The sequence below is a fragment of the Oryctolagus cuniculus genome, chromosome 4 (genome assembly GCF_964237555.1).
Source record: "Oryctolagus cuniculus chromosome 4, mOryCun1.1, whole genome shotgun sequence".
Lineage (NCBI taxonomy): Eukaryota > Metazoa > Chordata > Mammalia > Lagomorpha > Leporidae > Oryctolagus > Oryctolagus cuniculus.
This window is the reverse complement of record NC_091435.1, coordinates 65,033,100-65,050,334: the sequence shown is the minus strand read 5'-3', so window position 1 is coordinate 65,050,334 and position 17,235 is coordinate 65,033,100. Positions and strand designations below refer to the sequence as shown.

The 17,235-nt window shown below is 42.0% G+C and overlaps 1 pseudogene; it reads right to left on the bottom strand.

Annotated features, from left to right (window-relative positions):
* Positions 1-8,660: 8,660 nt before the first annotated feature.
* The window catches only part of LOC100352430 (CXXC motif containing zinc binding protein-like), a 67,786-nt pseudogene continuing 59,211 nt past the window's right edge, over positions 8,661-17,235 (bottom strand).

Sequence of the window (17,235 nt, the reverse complement as noted above, 5' to 3'; positions counted from 1 at the left end):
CATCAGTTAGCGTTAGCAGGTACTAGACTTGTCTATGTGCTCCCTTTGACTCCCAGTCCCTTCACCATGACCAACTGTGAACTGAAACTGATCACCTGGAACAGTGAGATGGCATTGGTACATGCCACCTCGATGGGATTGAATTGGAATCCCCTGGTATGCTTCCAACTCCACCACTTGGGGCAAGTCAGCCTGAGCATGTCCCAAATTATACATCTCTTCCCTCTCCCATTCCCACCACCATGTTCAACAGGGATCACATTTCAGTTAATTTTCAACACTTAAGAATAACTGTGCATCAATTACAGATCTAAACCAGTCATATTAAGTAGAACAGATAAAAAAACTACTAAGAGGGATAATGTATTTAGTTGTTCATTAACAGTCAGGGCTAAGCTGATCAAGCCACCATTTCCCATAGTGTCCACCTCACTCCAACAGGTTTCCCTCTTGGTGTTCAGTCAGTCGTCACCGATCAGGGAGAACATATGGTATTTGTCCCTTTGGGACTGGCTTATTTCACTCAGCATGATGTGTTCCAGATTCCTCCATTTTGTTGCAAATGACTGGATTTCGTTGTTTCTTACTGCGGTATAGTATTCTAAAGAGTACATATCCCATAATTTCTTTATCCAGTCTATCGTTGATGGGCATTTAGGTTGGTTCCAGGTCTTAGCTATTGTGAATTGAGCTGCAATAAACATTAGGGTGCAGACCTCTTTTTTGTTTGCCAATTTAAATTCCTTTGGGTAAATTCCAAGGAGTGGGATGGCTGGGTCGAACGGTAGGGTTATCTTCAGGTTTCTGAGGAATCTCCAGACTGACTTCCATAGTGGCTTGACCAGTTTGCATTCCCACCAACAGTGGGTTAGTGTCCCTTTTTCCCCACATCCTCGCCAGCATCTGTTGTTGGTAGATTTCTGTATGTGAGCCATTCTAACCGGGGTGAGGTGAAACCTCATTGTGGTTTTGATTTGCATTTCCCTGATTGCCAATGACCTTGAACATTTTTTCATGTGCCTGTTGGCCATTTGGATTTCCTCTTTTGAAAAATGTCTATTGAGGTCCTTGGCCCATCTCTTAAGTGGGTTGTTGGTTTTGTTTTTGTGGAGTTTCTTGATCTCTTTGTAGATTCTGGTTATTAACCCTTTGTCTGTTGCACAGTTTGCAAATATTTTTTCCCATTCTGTCGGTTGTCTTTTCACTCTCCTCACTGTTTCTTTTGCAGTACAGAAACTTCTCAATTTGATGCAATCCCAATAGTTGATTTTGGCTTTGACTGCCTGTGCCTCCCGGGTCTTTTCCAGAAATTCTTTGCCTGTGCCAATATCTTGAAGGGTTTCTCCAATGTTCTCTAGTAACTTGATGGTGTCAGGTCGTAGATTTAGGTCTTTAATCCATGTGGAGTGGATTTTTGTGTAAGGTGTAAGGTAGGGGTCTTGCTTCATGATTCTGCACGTGGAAATCCAATTTTCCCAGCACCATTTATTGAATAGACTGTCCTTGCTCCAGGAATTAGTTTTAGATCCTTGATCAAATATAAGTTGGCTGTAGATGTTTGGGTTGATTTCTGGTGTTTCAATTCTGTTCCATTGGTCTATCCATCTGTTTCTGTACTAGTACCATGTTGTTTTAATTACAACTGCCCTGTAGTATGTCCTGAAATCTGGTATTGTGATGCCTCCGGCTTTGTTTTTGTTGTACAAAATTGCTTTAGCTATTCGAGGTCTCTTGTGCCTCCATATAAATTTCAGCACCATTTTTTCCAGATCTGAGAAGAAGGTCTTCGGTATCTTGATTGGTATTGCATTGAATCTGTAAATTGCTTTTGGGAGAATGGACATTTTGATGATATTGATTCTTCCAATCCATGAGCATGGAAGATTTTTCCATTTCTTGGTATCCTCTTCTATTTCTTTCTTTAAGGTTTTGTAATTTTCATTGTAGAGATCTTTAACGTCTTTGGTTAAGTTTATTCCAAGGTATTTGATTGTTTTTGTAGCTATTGTGAATGGGATTGATCTTAGAAGTTCTTCCTCAGCCATGGCATTGTCTGTGTATACAAAGGCTGTTGATTTTTGTGCATTGATTTTATACCCTGCTACTTTGCCAAACTCTTCTATGAGTTCCAATAGTCTCTTAGTAGAGTTCTTTGGGTCCCCTAAATAAAGAATCATGTCATCTGCAAAGAGGGATAGTTTGAGTTCTTCCTTCCCAATTTGTATCCCTTTAATTTCTTTTTCTTGCCTAATAGCTCTGGCTAGAACCTCCAGAACTATATTGAATAGCAGTGGTGAGAGTGGGCATCCCTGTCTGGTTCCAGATCTCAGTGGAAATGCTTCCAACTTTTCCCCATTCAATAGGATGTTGGCTGTGGGTTTTTCATAGATTGCTTTGATTGTATTGAGGAATGTTCCTTCCAAACCCAGTTTGCTTAGAGTTTTCATCATGAACGGGTGTTGTATTTTATCAAATGCTTTCTCGGCATCTATTGAGATAATCATATGGTTTTTCTTCTGCAGTCTGTTAATGTGGTGTATCACATTGATTGTCTTGCGCACATTAAACCATCCCTGCATACCAGGGATAAATCCCACTTGGTCTGGGTGGATGATCTTTCTGATGTGTTGTTGCATTCTATTGGCGAGAATTTTATTGAGGATTTTTGCATCTATGTTCATCAGGGATATTGGTCTGTAATTCTCTTTCAGTGCTGCATCTTTTTCCGGCTTAGGAATTAAGGTGATGCTGGCTTCATAGAAAGAATTTGGGAGGACTCCCTCTTCTTCGATTGTTCTGAATAGTTTGAGAAGAATTGGAGTTAGTTCTTCTTTAAACGTCTGGTAGAATTCAGCAGTGAATCCATCTGGTCCTGGGCTTTTCTTTGTTGGGAGGGCCTTTATTACTGTTTCAATTTCTGTCTCAGTTATGGGTCTGTTTAGGTTTTCGATGTCTTCCTGGTTCAATTTAGGTAGGTTGCATGTGTCCAGGAATCTATCCATTTCTGATAGGTTTCCCTGTTTGCTGGCATACAAGTCCTTGTAGTAATTTCTGATGATTCTTTTTATTTCTGTGGTGTCTGTTGTTACGTTTCCTTTTTCATCTCTGATTTTATTGATTTGGGTCTTTTCTCTTCTTTTTTTAGTTAGTTGGGCCAATGGGGTGTCAATTTTGTTTATTTTTTCAAAAAACCAGCTTCTCGCTTGGCTGATTTTTTGTAATGTTTTTCTTGATTCAATCCTGTTAATTTCTTCTCTGATTTTAATTATTTCTCTTCTCCTACTAGATTTGGGTCTGATTTGCTGTAGGTTTTCTAGATCCTTGAGGTGAATTGAAAGCTCATCTATTTGGTGTCTTTCCAATTTCTTGATGTAGGCACCTATTGATATAAACTTTCCTCTTAACACTGCTTTTGCTGTATCCCATAAGTTTTGGTATGCTGTGCTGTTATCCTCATTTACTTCCAGAAAGTGTTTGATTTCTCTTTTGATTTCTTCTATGACCCATTGTTCATTCAGGAGCATGTTGTTCAATCTCCATGTGTTTGCGCATGCTCTAGGGATTCCTGAGTTGGTAATTTCCAACTTCATTCCTTTATGGTCTGAGAAGCTGCATGGTATGATTCTAATTCTTTTGAATTTGCTGAGGCTTGCTTTATGGCCTAGTATGTGGTCAATCCTAGAGAAGCTTCCATGTACTGCTGAGAAGAATGTAAAATCTTTAGCTGTAGGATTGAAAGTTCTGTATATATCTGTTAGATCCATTTGGGCTATAGTGTCGTTTAAATCTACTGTATCCTTGTTGATCTTCTGACCGGATGATCTGTCTATTTCTGAGAGTGGAGTATTGAAGTCCCCCAGTACTACTGTATTGGGGTCTAAGTCTCCCTTTAAGTCTGTTAACAAATCTTTTAGATAAACTGGTGCCCTGTAGTTAGGTGCATATACATTGATAATTGTTATATCTTCCTGTTGAATTGATCCCTTAATCATGATATAGTGTCCCTCTTTGTCTCTCTTAACAGTTTTTGTGGTAAAGTTTATGTTGTCCGATATTAAGATGGCTACGCCCGCTCTTTTTTCATTTCTGTTGGCATGGTATATCTTTTTCCAGCCTTTCACTTTCAGTCTGTATGGATCTTTGTTGGAAAGATGTGTTTCTTGTAAGCAGCAAATAGATGGGTTTTGTTCCTTAACCCAATCAGCCAATTGGTGTCTTTTAACTGGACAGTTCAGGCCATTCACGTTCAAAGTGACTAATGATAAGTGGTAACTTTGCCCTGCCATTTGCCAAAGATAAGTTCTAATATATGCTTTGAATTCCCTGTGATCTTTTGCTGTGAGGTTTCCTTCCTTGGTTTCCTTCCTTTACCTTCTTTCATATTGATGACCGTGTTTCTGTGTTTCTGTGTGTAACACATCTTTAAGCATCTTTTGCAGGGCTGGACGAGTGGCAACAAATTCTTTCAATTTCTGTTTGCAATGAAAAGTCTTTATTTCACCTTCATTCACAAATGATAGCTTTGCAGGATATAATATTCTGGGCTGGCAGTTGTTCTCTCTTAGTACCTGGGCTATATCTCGCCATTCCCTCCTAGCTTTTAGAGTTTCTGATGAGAAGTCAGCTGTGAGTCTGATTGGAGATCCTCTGAGAGTAATCTGACGTTTCTCTCTTGCACATTTTAGGATCTTTTCTTTATGTTTCACTGTGGAGAGTTTAATTACAACGTGTCGTGGTGAGGATCTCTTTTGGTCGTGTTTATTAGGGGTTCTGTGGGCTTCCTGTACTAGGATGTCTCTGTCCTTCTCCAAACCTGGGAAATTTTCTGCTAATATCTCACTAAAAAGGCCTTCTAATCCTTTCTCCCTCTCCATGCCTTCAGGAACTCCTAGAACCCGAATGTTGGGTTTTTTAATAGTATCCTGAAGATTCCCGACAATATGTTTCAGATTTCTAATTTCCTCTTCTTTTCTTTGGTCTGACTGTATCCTTTCCTGTTCTCTGTCTTCTAAGTCCGATATTCTCTCTTCTGCTTCACCCATTCTGTTTGTAAGGCTCTCTATTGTGTTTTTCATTTGATCTATTGAATTCTTCACTTCAGTCACTATCACAGTTTCCTGTTGTACTAGTTGTTTCGTTTCATTTTGATTCCTCCTTAATATTTCATTTTCACGAGAGAGATTTTCTATCTTGTCCAGTAAGGATTTGTGTAGTTCCAGAATTTGTTTTTGAGAACTTCTTAATGTTCTTATCAATTTTTTGAGATCTGCTTCTTGCATTTCTTCTATGTCATCATCTTCATAATCTTGAATTGGGGTGTCTTTTTCATTTGAGGGCGTCATGGTGACTTCCTTGTTTTTATTACCTCGGTTTTTGCGTTTGTTATTTGGCATATTGGAGATATTTGGTTTCTTCACTGTGGTGCTTTTTCTTGTTATACTATGACTCTAGATTAAGTGGACTATCTGTTTTTGATGGAGCCTTAGGGCTTGAGATGGGTGTGGCCTGAGAGCTCTGTTTGGTGTGCCAAAGGTGACACTCCCAGGTTAGGCGTGGTAAATCTCTCTCTCTCTCTTTTTTTTTGATTCAAAAGGGAAGTAATTCCGCACAGCTGAACGAAGTTGGAGGTAGTTAGCAGGCAAATGATATACCCACAGGAGCCAGAGATCGGAAGCTCTTTCCCAAGATCCCCACAGGGAATCTCTTCGGCCCTCAGAGTGGGCTCAAATTCTCCTTCAGCCTCCCACTGGGTTGCCAAAGTTACGGAATTGTAGCGTCTCTGGAGAGTGCTCACGTGAATTCCGTGAGTTCTCTCCCCCACCGTCTCTTTTTTCACAGTCTCAGTTCAGTAGCACCACAAATTTACTAGCTCCTAATCTCCTGTTAATTCGCCCCACCCAGAGTCAGGTTTTTCTGCTAGGCTCAGGGCCGGTGCAGACCTGAGGTCGCTCTGCTTATGACGTATGTCCAAGATGGCGCCTGCTCTTTGTCTTGCTCGCCCTTGAGAGGTGAGCGGAGAGAGAGAAACCCGTGTCCGTACTAGTCACCCTTTTTTCTCTCTCTCTCTCTCTCTCTCTTCCAGTTAGCCTTGTGAACTTCCCCCCCCCGGGGGTCATTCCCTCTAGTCTCCTCTCTCCACTTGCCTGCCGGTGTCTCGGGCTATTGAGGTTCGGCTCACCTCGCGTTCCAGCGCTGGTGTGTTGAGTCTGCCGCTGATGTCCTGAACTGTGGGCTCCCACGCTCTCCACGCAGGTCTGCTGTGAGTCACGCGTTCCGGAAGAGTTTCTTCTGCTGTTTCCTCCCCTACTCTTCCTTGAACCTGCAGTATCTCCACTTTTATTAAACTATCTCTCCCCAGACTATCAGTGTGCTCCCTTCCTATTCCGCCATCTTGCCGGACCTCTCTGATTACTTCTATGTAATCTTTTTTTTTTTATTTGATAGAGTTATAGACAGTGTGAGAGAGAGAGACAGAGAGAAAGGTCTTCCTTCCATTGGTTCACTCCCCAAATGGCCTCTACAGCCGGCGCTGTGCCAGGAGCCAGGTGCTTCTTCCCAGTCTCCCATGCAAGTGTAGGGCCCAAGCACTTGGGTAACCACCACTGCCCTCTCGGGCCACAGCAGAGAGCTGGGCTGGAAGAGGAGCAATTGGGACTAGAACCAGTCCCCATATGGGATGCCGTTGCTGCAGGCGGAGGATTAACCAAGTGAGCCACAGCATCGGCCCCCTTCTATATAATCTTATGATCAACTTTTTGAATTCTATATCTGGCATTTCTTCAATTTCTTCATCTTCACAATCTAGTGTTGAAGTGTTGTGTTGTTTTGGGGCCATCATGTGTCTTCCTCATTCTTGTTTCTTGAACTGATGCATTTGTTATTTGGCTTGTGTAGAGATAATGTTTGTATTCTTCTTTGTTTTCTTTTTTTCCCACTGTAGTGGCTTTTATCTTTGTGCTATACCTCTATCGATTAGTGGAGTGTCTGCTTTCAGTGAATATCTAGAGGCATGTGGTGGGTGTGGCCAGGAAGCTCTGTTCAGTTCTCCAGGGTGAAGGGTGTGTCTAAGGTGATACACCCAGGTTTGGCATGGTAAGTCTCCTCTTGTCTCTTCTTCTTTTTTTTTTTTTTTCAATTAGAAGGGTAGTTTATTCTGCTCAGCTGAGCTCCTCTCTTCAAAGGCAACCAGTGCCTGAGTGCTAGTCCCAGTGGGTGTAATATTCATCTGCTCTGCCACCAGGACCACACAAAGGCTCTGTGCAGTCCTCAGGGTAAGCTCAGCTTCTCCAGTAATGTCCCTCACCAGGTATCTAGGGAGGCCTGTGTGTGAAATCTCCCACAGTGACTGCCCAAACTCCCAGCCACACAATGAGTCTTCCCAATCAACCTCAGTTTTTTTTTTTTTTTTCACAGTCCTGGCTAGCAAGTCTCCCATAGTCATGAGTACACAGCCCCATGTTAGTTTTTCCCAGCATAGCCAGGAGTCTCCACTCAGCTGGTTGCTGGGCATGGACATGAGCTGGTGCAGCAGCTGTTATGCATCTTCAAAATGGTGCCCACTCCATTGGCTTGTTACAGGATGCCATTGTAAGGTGATTGGGGAGAGAGAAATGTGTCCCTCCTTTTTTCTTCTCCTATAGTTTGGCAGGTACACTATCCCCCATGGGGCTACAAGCCAGTTTCCCTCTAGGCTCTAGTGCCAGTGACTTGTGCTGCTGTGGTATGGTCTCACCTCACTCCCCAGTGTTGGTGCTTATGTTCTTGGCTGCTGGAGTCCTGAGTTGTGGGCATTCATGCCCTCCATGCAGGTCCATTGTGTCCCTCTAATTTACACAGAGTTTCCTCTGCCGTTTTCTCCTTAACGCTCCCCTGAGACTGCACTGTCTTCACTTTTTAAATTTTTATTTATTTATTTATTTTGACAGGCAGAGTGGACAGTGAGAGAGAGAGACAGAGAGAAAGGTCTTCCTTTGCCGTTGGTTCACCCTCCAATGGCCGCCGTGGCCGGCGCGCTGCGGCCGGCACACCGTGCTGATCCGAAGCCAGGAGCCAGGTACTTCTCCTGGTCTCCCATGGGGTGCAGGGCCCAAGCACTTGGGCCATCCTCCACTGCACTCCCTGGCCACAGCAGTAAGCTCCCTCCCTACTCCACCATCTTAGAAGCTCTTTCCTGATTAGGCCTTCTAATCCATTATCTCTTTTCATGCCTCAGAAACTCCTAAGATACATATGTGTGGTCATTTGATAATTTCCCATAAATCTCAAATACGCCTCAGTTTTCCTAATTTCTTCTTCTTTTATTTATTTATTTTTTGGATGTGGCTCAGATATTTCTGAAGATCTGTCTTCTTGCTCACATATTCTTTCTCCTGTCTCACCAACTCTGTTGTTAAGGCTTTCCACTGCATTCTTTTTGTCATATTAAATTCTTCATTTCTAGAATTTCATTTTGATTTCTCTTCAAAATCTCAATCTTGTGGGAATTTTTTTTAAACATTTATTTATTTAAAAAGCAGAACTACAGAAGGGCAGAGGCAGAGAGAGAGAGAGAGGTCCTCTATCCACTGGTTCACTCCCCAAATGGCCTCAATGGCTAGAGCCGAGCTGACCTGAAGCCAGGTTCCAGGAGCTTCTTCCGGGTCTCCCACAAGGGTGCAGAGGCCCAAGGACTTGAGCTATCTTCTACTGCCTTCTCAGGTACATTAGCAATAATGTAGATTGGAAGTGGAGAAACCGGGACACGAGTTTGTGTCCATAGGGGATGCTGGCATTGCAGGCAGTGGCCTCACCAGTGTTGACCCCATGGGAAATTGTTTCATCCATTTCATGTGTGAATTTCTTTAGCTCATGAAATTGTTTCTCATTGCTTCTAAGTAATCCTATGATCATTCTTTTGAATTCCTTTTTAGACCTTTCATCAATCTTCATCTTCACATTTTAATATTGAAGTGTTGTGTTCCTTTGGAGAAGTCATGTTGTCTTTTTTGTTCTTGTTTCTTGTTTTTCTGCATTTATTTTTAGGCTTTTGTGGAAACACTTGTTGCTTTTCTCCTCTGATGGCTTTTATATTTGAACTATGCCTCCATGGCTAATTGGAGTATCCCTTCCTTCAGTGGATATTTAGAGGCTTGTGCTGGCTGGGGCCAGGGAACTCTGTTCAGTGCTTGGAGGTGATGCAAGAGTCCAGGTGACACCCAGGTTGGGTGTGGTAGATCTCCTCTACTGTCTTGCTCTAAGAAGGAGGTGTCTCCTCCAGCCCTTAGCTGTAGGAATCACAGTTGTGTCCCCGCTCGCTGCTGTGAGTTTATACTATCCATGCTGCTCCACAGCATCTCTCTTCTTTCTGTAGGATTTCCACTGCAAATTTCTCTCCAACCCTCCTTTGGAAGTACAGTTACTGTGCTATTCTGTTATCTTCCCTAGGTCAAAATCAGCAAGCCTTTTCCCTATTCAGTCATCTTGGATCCTCCTTCTTCTCAGTTCTTAAGGTAAGCATGCAGGAAGAGGTTTCAGCACTTCTGAAACTGATGGGTGACTTCATAGATTCCCACACTCTCCTGAGCGTTTTCCTAAGAGTCTGTCCAGTTTTTCTCCTGCAGATTAATGTCACTGACGACTATCCCTGACTCCACATCTTCTGCAGCAAACCTGACCTGGGGCTGTTAATCAACTGGCTTTAGACCTCAGCATTCAGATTCTACTTTTGTCTGGAGCTTCTCATTGTCTTCAGCATTGATAGACTTGATGGTACTGCTCAAAATTCCGATGGAGTTTTCCAGTGCTCACAGCTTGCACTTTTGGGCCATGGAGGGGTCAGGGTCAGGCTGTCCATCTGCCAGATTTATTGCCACTTCTTTGAAATCTCACCACAGTTGCCACATTTCATGAGGTCCCACTGGAAGTCCTAGCCCATGGACCAGAGGTTGGTGATGTTCTCCAGTATGGCTTTGAGCTGCAGTGTGATTTTTCCCTAAGGTTGCCTTGTTCAGCCTGAAGCTGATTGCTACTACTGCTTTCTGACCCACTGTAAAAGACCCAGAGCATGATTCTAATCACCGTGACAAATGTCTACAGTCTACTGGCTTCTATTGGCAATACAGGAAATCACTGTGTGGCTGGCAAGTTGGTGGTGGCTTTTGGCTGTCAGTTCAGTAGGAGCTGTTCAACCAGGAGACCTGCCCACAAGTGTCTCTTGGGAATGACTGTTTCTTTTGAGTGTGGTGGATGAGTTCCAACAACAAGTGTTCTATGAAGCTTAAGAGAAAGGGACAAGGCATCTTACCATGTCTCATACGTTCTAGAATGCCACATGTGTCACAGTGAATTGGTTGTCAATTTGCTAAAGCCAGTCCACATTCAAGGAGTGTGGAATTAAACTTTACTGGAGTATGAAAGAAATTGTGACTATGTTTATTTTAACTCAGTTTTTTTTTAAGTCTTGACTTACATTTTATTCATTCTTGTCTTTTTTTTTTTTTGTACATACATATTTTTACACCTTCTTGGCCATCATTTCTTTTTTTCTTTTTTTTTAAACTTTTATTTAATGAATATAAATTTCCAAAGTACAGCTTATGGGTTACAATGGCTTTCCCCCCATAACGTCCCTCCTACCCGCAACCCTCCCCTTTCCCACTCCCTCTTCCCTTCCATTCACATCAAGATTCATTTTCGATTCTCTTTATATACAGAAGATCAGTTTAGCATACATTAAGTAAAGATTTCAACAGTTTTCTCCCACACAGAAACATAAAGTGAAAAATACTGTTTCAGTACTAGTTATAGCATTAAATCACAATGTACAGCACACTAAGGACAGAGATCCTACATGAGGAGTAAGTACACAGTGACTCCTGTTGTTGACTTAACAAATTGACACTCTTGTTTATGGCATCAGTAATCACCCTAGGCTCTTGTCATGAGCTTCCAAGGCTATGGAAGCCCCCTGAGTTCACTGATTCTGATAATATTTAGACAAGGCCATGGTCAAAGTGGAAGTTCTCTCCTCCCTTCAGAGAAAGGTACCTCCTTCTTTGATGACCCTTAACTCAGTTTTTAAAAATTTTATATTTTCTGTGATTTTTTTCTCTTTCTAAATTAATACTTTCCTTCACATCATATTTCGCATATGTAATTTTGTATTCTTTCCCCTAGAGAAAGCCTTCTTATTGTATAAGTCTGAAGGCCCTGGAAACCTGAATCCAGCCTGAATGGGAACTGTTTATACTAACTCACAGCGCAGAGATAGACATATTTGTGCCTGCATGAATTAAGTTCAGAGAATTACTCATATCTTGCCTTTGTTGTATTAAATTTTAGGCTAGAATTTCTCTCAATGGCCTTGGGTCATCTAGGAGGTAGATTATGTAGTACTACATGCACTAATCTGGGAGACCTGTAGAGTGTCACTTCTTATGAGAATGCATTACAGTTGTTTATAAAGGCAAGACCAATTGTGTTAGCAATGTGTATAGATGTACTTTTTAAACCTGTGTTTATTTGCTGTTACCTAAAATGAAAGAATGGGGGCATTATGGCTCAGTGGGTTAAGCCAGTGCCTGAGACACCAGCATGCCATATGAGCACCAGTTTGAGTTCTGGTTGCTCCATTCCAATCTAGCTCCCTGGTAATGTGCCTGGGAATGAAACAGAAGATAGCCCAAGTACTTGGGCCCCTGCCACCCATGTGGAAGACCCAGATGGTATTCCAGATTCCTGACTTTGGCCTGGATCAGCCCCAAATTGCAACCATTTTGGGAATGAACCAGTGGAAGGAAGATCTCTCGCCCTCTCTGTCACTCTGCCTTTCAAATAAATAAATAATTAAATAAATAATTTTTTTAAAAAAGACAGAGAGCTCCTCTGTGTTATCTACAGAGCTGGCTGCTTTCTGCTGGGCACACTCAGACCCCTGGTCAAACCCAAGATCATCAAAAGGAGGACCAAATTCATCTGGCACCCGACCAACCAATACATCAAGATTAAGCATAACTGGCAAAAATCCAGAGGTATTGACAACAAGGTGGGAAGAAGATTCAAGGGCCAGATTTTGATGCCCAGCATTGGTTATGGGAGCTATAAGAAAACATGCTGCCTTGTGGCTCCTGAAAGTTCCTAGTCCACAACATCACAGAACTGCAGGTGCTGCTGTTGTGCAACAAGTCTTACTATGCACAGATTGCTCACAACAGTTCCTCCAAGAACCACAAAACCATCCTGGAAAGAGCAGCTCAGCTGGCCATCAGAGTCACCAACCCCAACACCAGGCTCCACAGTGGAGAAAATGAATAGATAGTGCGGATACAATTTTATTTGTTTTTAAATAAAACCTTGAAAACTACGCAAAATAAGGGAAAATAAGAGAAAATGGGCATATTGTCCTAAGATTGATGACACACTATTGCTTTTCTAAATAGAGTTGCATTCAAGGAATCTACTAGATTAAAGCCAAATGTTGAATTTTGAAGATTTCTCCATACTCAACAGTGGGAGGGAGAAACTATGAAGAGAATTGTTAAGAGAAAAGCATATTTTGTCCCATGAATGCATTGTATTTAGGGTGACAACAAAGAATAGGATAAAAATGAGCCAGTCAATTTACAGAAGCATTCTTGATAGGTTGTAAGGTCTGAAATGAAATCCATATGAGGGTGTATCAAGGAGGTATTCACCAACACTATTGTATTCAAACTTCATAGTCTTAGGTACAGCCCATCATGGTTGTGTGAAAAATATCTGGCAAACTGTAGTTACATGGACTATTGCATTCTGTGTAAGATCACTGAAATAAACTAGTACCCTGTTCCTGGAGTTCAAGCCACGGATGACTATTTCATGGAGACATTGGGGCTACTCGTGGACCTGAGGAGTAAGAGCAATTAAATACCTATAACTAAAGATGAACGTGAAAAAAATTGACTTCATCTGCAATGTGAATGAGAAGTTGGTGAAGAGTCAGTTCAAAAAGCTGCCCACAAGTATTTCTTGAACCTCTGCCAGGTCTCAGTGTCTAATTTAGAAGGTAATTGGGGGCTATGAATTATCAAGAAGCATTTATCTATTTAGATGAATGATCCCTTTTGGCAGGATTCTGGAAAAACCATAGTAAAGACTTACAGTTAGGAAGGGCAGTGCTGCCGATGTCCTTTGATGAGTCCTGATGCTGACAGACCTCCGTGAATTATGATGGGCTAGTAAAGACACGTCCTGGAGTGGAGACTGTTCCTGAAAAAATTACCTGTTAGCCAAAATGGCATCACATAAAAGCCTCCTTTGAAGTGAATAAACAAAAGGGACTGCAAAGAGTATTCTGTAATTGCTAGGCCTTTAACAATTAGACAGATTACCCTATCAGGAGAGGGACAAAGTGAGGAAGGCTATGGGTCACATGACCTCGCCAACTACTCTAGAATGCCGGTTGAAAGCCTATGAATACACAGTTGGGGAAAACTGAATGTGGCCTTCACAGACCCTGCCACGCTGGGCCTTCAATACCAATATATGACGCCAGAATTGAAGTTCTGGAGCGGTTCTATCCAGGCAAAAAGGGAAAACATAAGTAGTTACCAGCATTGTCTATTGGACCTCAACCTCATACTACTCACACGTTAGTATTTTCTGGCTCTAAAAGGGACTATTATTGACAAATTTCAGGGATATTCAAGTGAGATGGCTTTGAGATAATGAACTAATAGCAATATATTTACATTTCTGCTAAACATGTATCTTGAATCTCATTCCCCCCCCCACTTCCATCTTTCCTTCCTTCTTTGTTTTCCTTTCTTTTGTCTTTCTCCTCCATCCTTCTTCCATTAATCAAAGTAAATCTGTCCATTCTCTTTCTTTCCTAGCAGGTTTTCTAGATCGCATCTTGTCTAGAAGCTGGAAAACAAACTATTCTTTGTTTTAAGGGAAATTGAAAACTCCTTGTCATGTTTATCTGCGGAGACTTCAAAACAGTCATGGAAGAAGGATATTATGAAAAATCATGCATGAACATCAAAACTTTTTTGGAGTTGGTGCTGTGGCGTAGCGGGTAAAGCTGCCACCTACAGGGCCAGCATCCCATATGGGCACTGGTTAGAGACCTGGCTGTTCGACTTCCAATCCAGCTCTCTGCTGTGGCCTGGAAAAGCAGTGGAGGATTATGCAGATCCCTGGGCCTTCTGTGTGGGAGACCCGGAAGAAGCTCCTGGCTCCTGGCTTTGGTTCAGCTCTGCTCCAGCTGTTGTGGCCATCTGGGGAGTGAACCAACAGATGGAAGACCTCTCTCTCTTTCTCTCTCTCTGCCTCTCTGTAGCTCTGCCTTTCAAATAATTAAATACATCTTTAAAAAAACCTTTTGTATCAAAATAAATTTATCTTTCTCTTTTCCAAAAATTCTTTGAAATACCCTTGTATGTGTGTGTGTGTGTGACTTATTTCTAATTTTTTCCTAAATCAGCCACAATATGGCTTTATATTCTGATTTCAAATACTGTAATTCCCAAGAAGTCAGCTTAAGAAAAGTAAGTTAATATGTCCTGAGCCAAATTTTGCATTATCTGCACTCCTACACACCTCCATTACAGCCAATATGAGAGGAAGCTCAGATTCTTCAGCTACAGAAAATAAAGCTGTAGAATGCAACGTATCAATTAAAGTCTTACAGTAAATCAGTAATAAAGCCAGGGCTTAAACTCTCATGTTCCAGCTTCCAGTGTGAGAGTCACTAATTCACTGTCCTCCTTCTAATAAGTACAGATTATTATTTTTAAGTTTATTTTTATTTATTTGAAAAAGTAACAGGGAGGGAGATCATCCATCTAATGATGTCTTTTGTCTTTTGAGTTCTGTGACTCCATTTATTTTATTTTTTAAATCCATTTGTTTTTAACAAAATGACAAAAGAGAAATATGCAGCTTTAATGGAGAGGACCCACTAAAACTCTGCTGAAGAGAGTTACTCAGATGTCGTGTGTGAGAACTTGCATTCTGGGATGTGGACATGAACTGATAGCTTCAGTTCCCTGAATTGACCACAAAATCATGGAAAAATTTGACTGTCTTGTGAAATGATGATGTAATATGTTAATTAGAATTTAAAAAATCATTTGAGAAAGGGAGTTGGAGAGAGAGATCCCATCTGCTGGTTCACTTCTCCAATGCCTGCCATAATCTGGTTTACTTTCCAAATGCCCACAGTGGCCAGGTGAAGCCTGGAACCAAGAACTCAATTCAGGTCCCCCAGATGGATGGCAAGAGCCCAAATACTTAAGTCCTCACCATTACCTCCCAGGGTCTGCAATAACAGAAAACTGGAGTTGGAAGCCAGAGCTGGGTACCAAATCTAGGCTCTCTAATGTGGAATGTGGATATTTTAACTGATATGTTAGCCATTAGGCCAAATACCTGCCCCAAATATATATATAATAAAAGTGGTAGGGACTTCTGAGTTAATCTAGTCTAATTTATCCTTTCTACAGGTGAGACTCATGGGGGTTAACAAACTTGCCTTAGGTCTCAAGATAGTGATGACAGAGTTGCACTGGGAACTTCCTCACCAGTTTCTTCTACTGTACCCTTGTTGTAGTTATTGCTATCACTATCCATCTAAGCTGGAATCATGAATTCCATGTTCCTTACTTGTGGGACAGTCAAATCTTTTCATTCTTTCTTAGAGCGTTTCTGCACTGTTCACATCTATACATACTTTTCCTAATCCTTTGCCATAATTTACCTGGACTCTAACAGCAGTTTTCTTAATGATTTCTTTGCCACCTATTTCTCCTTTCTCTAACTCACTCTCCCTCTATACAACTTTTTGAAAATAGAAACATGACCCTTTTGTATGTAAAGGCATATAAACCCCAATCAACCTGCTTCCAGAATGCCTATCCATCTTCATTTTTTAACATATGCATTGTCCAATTCCAAGCTAATTTTGTGAACTTTATCATTTTAAAAACACACCGTGCCCCTTAGTCTCTTAGGATTATGCCTGGATATTTATGAGTGGAAGAAATGCTTTCAGTATCTCAAGTAAGACACACATCTAAATTTTCTGACTTAAAAAATATCAAGAAATAGGCAAGCCAAGGATGGTGGAGCCTCCAGATTCCTATCTTTCTGTTTTACCATCCTTAGTACATTTTTTTTATTTTAAGATCGTTTTTGAAAACCAGAGTTACAGAGAGAGAAGGCGAGACAGAGAGAGAGAGAGATATCTTCCATCCACAGGCTCACTCTCCAGATGACCACAACAACCAGGGCTGGGCCAGGCCAAAGTCAGGAGCCAGGAGCCAGGAGCCAGGAGCCAGGAGCCAGGAGCTTGCCCCACACTCCACTTCATGCATCCTGGAGGGGACTGTGTCAGCCTGGAGAGTGACTTTTTCTGTTTTCCCAAAGTCACTGTAGCACCATCTCATGGTGTCATCTGAGAAGCTGCTGAGTGCCCTGATTATGATGGTATTGAAGAGGTCATCCAGACCATCGGTGGGCGGCAGAGCTGAGCAAAACACAGAAAACACAGCACATTACCTCAGAGTCAGGAGACAGTTTCTCATGTCACTTCTTTTTCCCCTCTTGCCCACTTAAATTCCTCTTTATTCTTGTTTCAACTTCCAGAACACAGATTTTCCATACTACTAAAGAACTAGAATTTAAAACCTCCATTGCAGGATCCAGAAATTTAAGGCAAAAAGGAGCATCTGAATATACATGAATTAAGTGGATTGAGGCCGTAAATGGTTCCTTGCAGAGCAAGTCTTATTTCGGTGGCATGGAGAATGGCCAGAGCACCCTTGTGAGAGAGAGGTAAATGCTGAGAGGTGGGGGAATCCCCTAGTGTGCATGTTGCACTGCCTGCAGTTCTGAGAAAAAGGGATTTCTGCATTCTCTATGCCTGCGTGGCTGGCACTCACTCTATTGTGAGTCACCCATTGATTAGCAGGCTTGTGGAATCCTGTGGGCTCCTGGCTGTGGAAAGCTGCCCTCTGCAGTAAGGTATCAAGTGTATCTTGTGAGCCATGATACTTGGGATTGTTTTCCCATCAATGCCTGAAGATCTTCCTCAGGACCTCCCTGGGTACTGCACCTTGCAAAATGTGAAGACTGGAGTTATTTATTGCCAGCACCTTTCTCTCCAGGCGGCGGACCAATTTCCTTTTCTCCAGATGGCTCTCACAGGCCAGCCAGAGGGAGAACTGGGCTGGCCATCTGCTTCCTGTTGCCTTTTCAAGCTGGCTAGCTACTCAT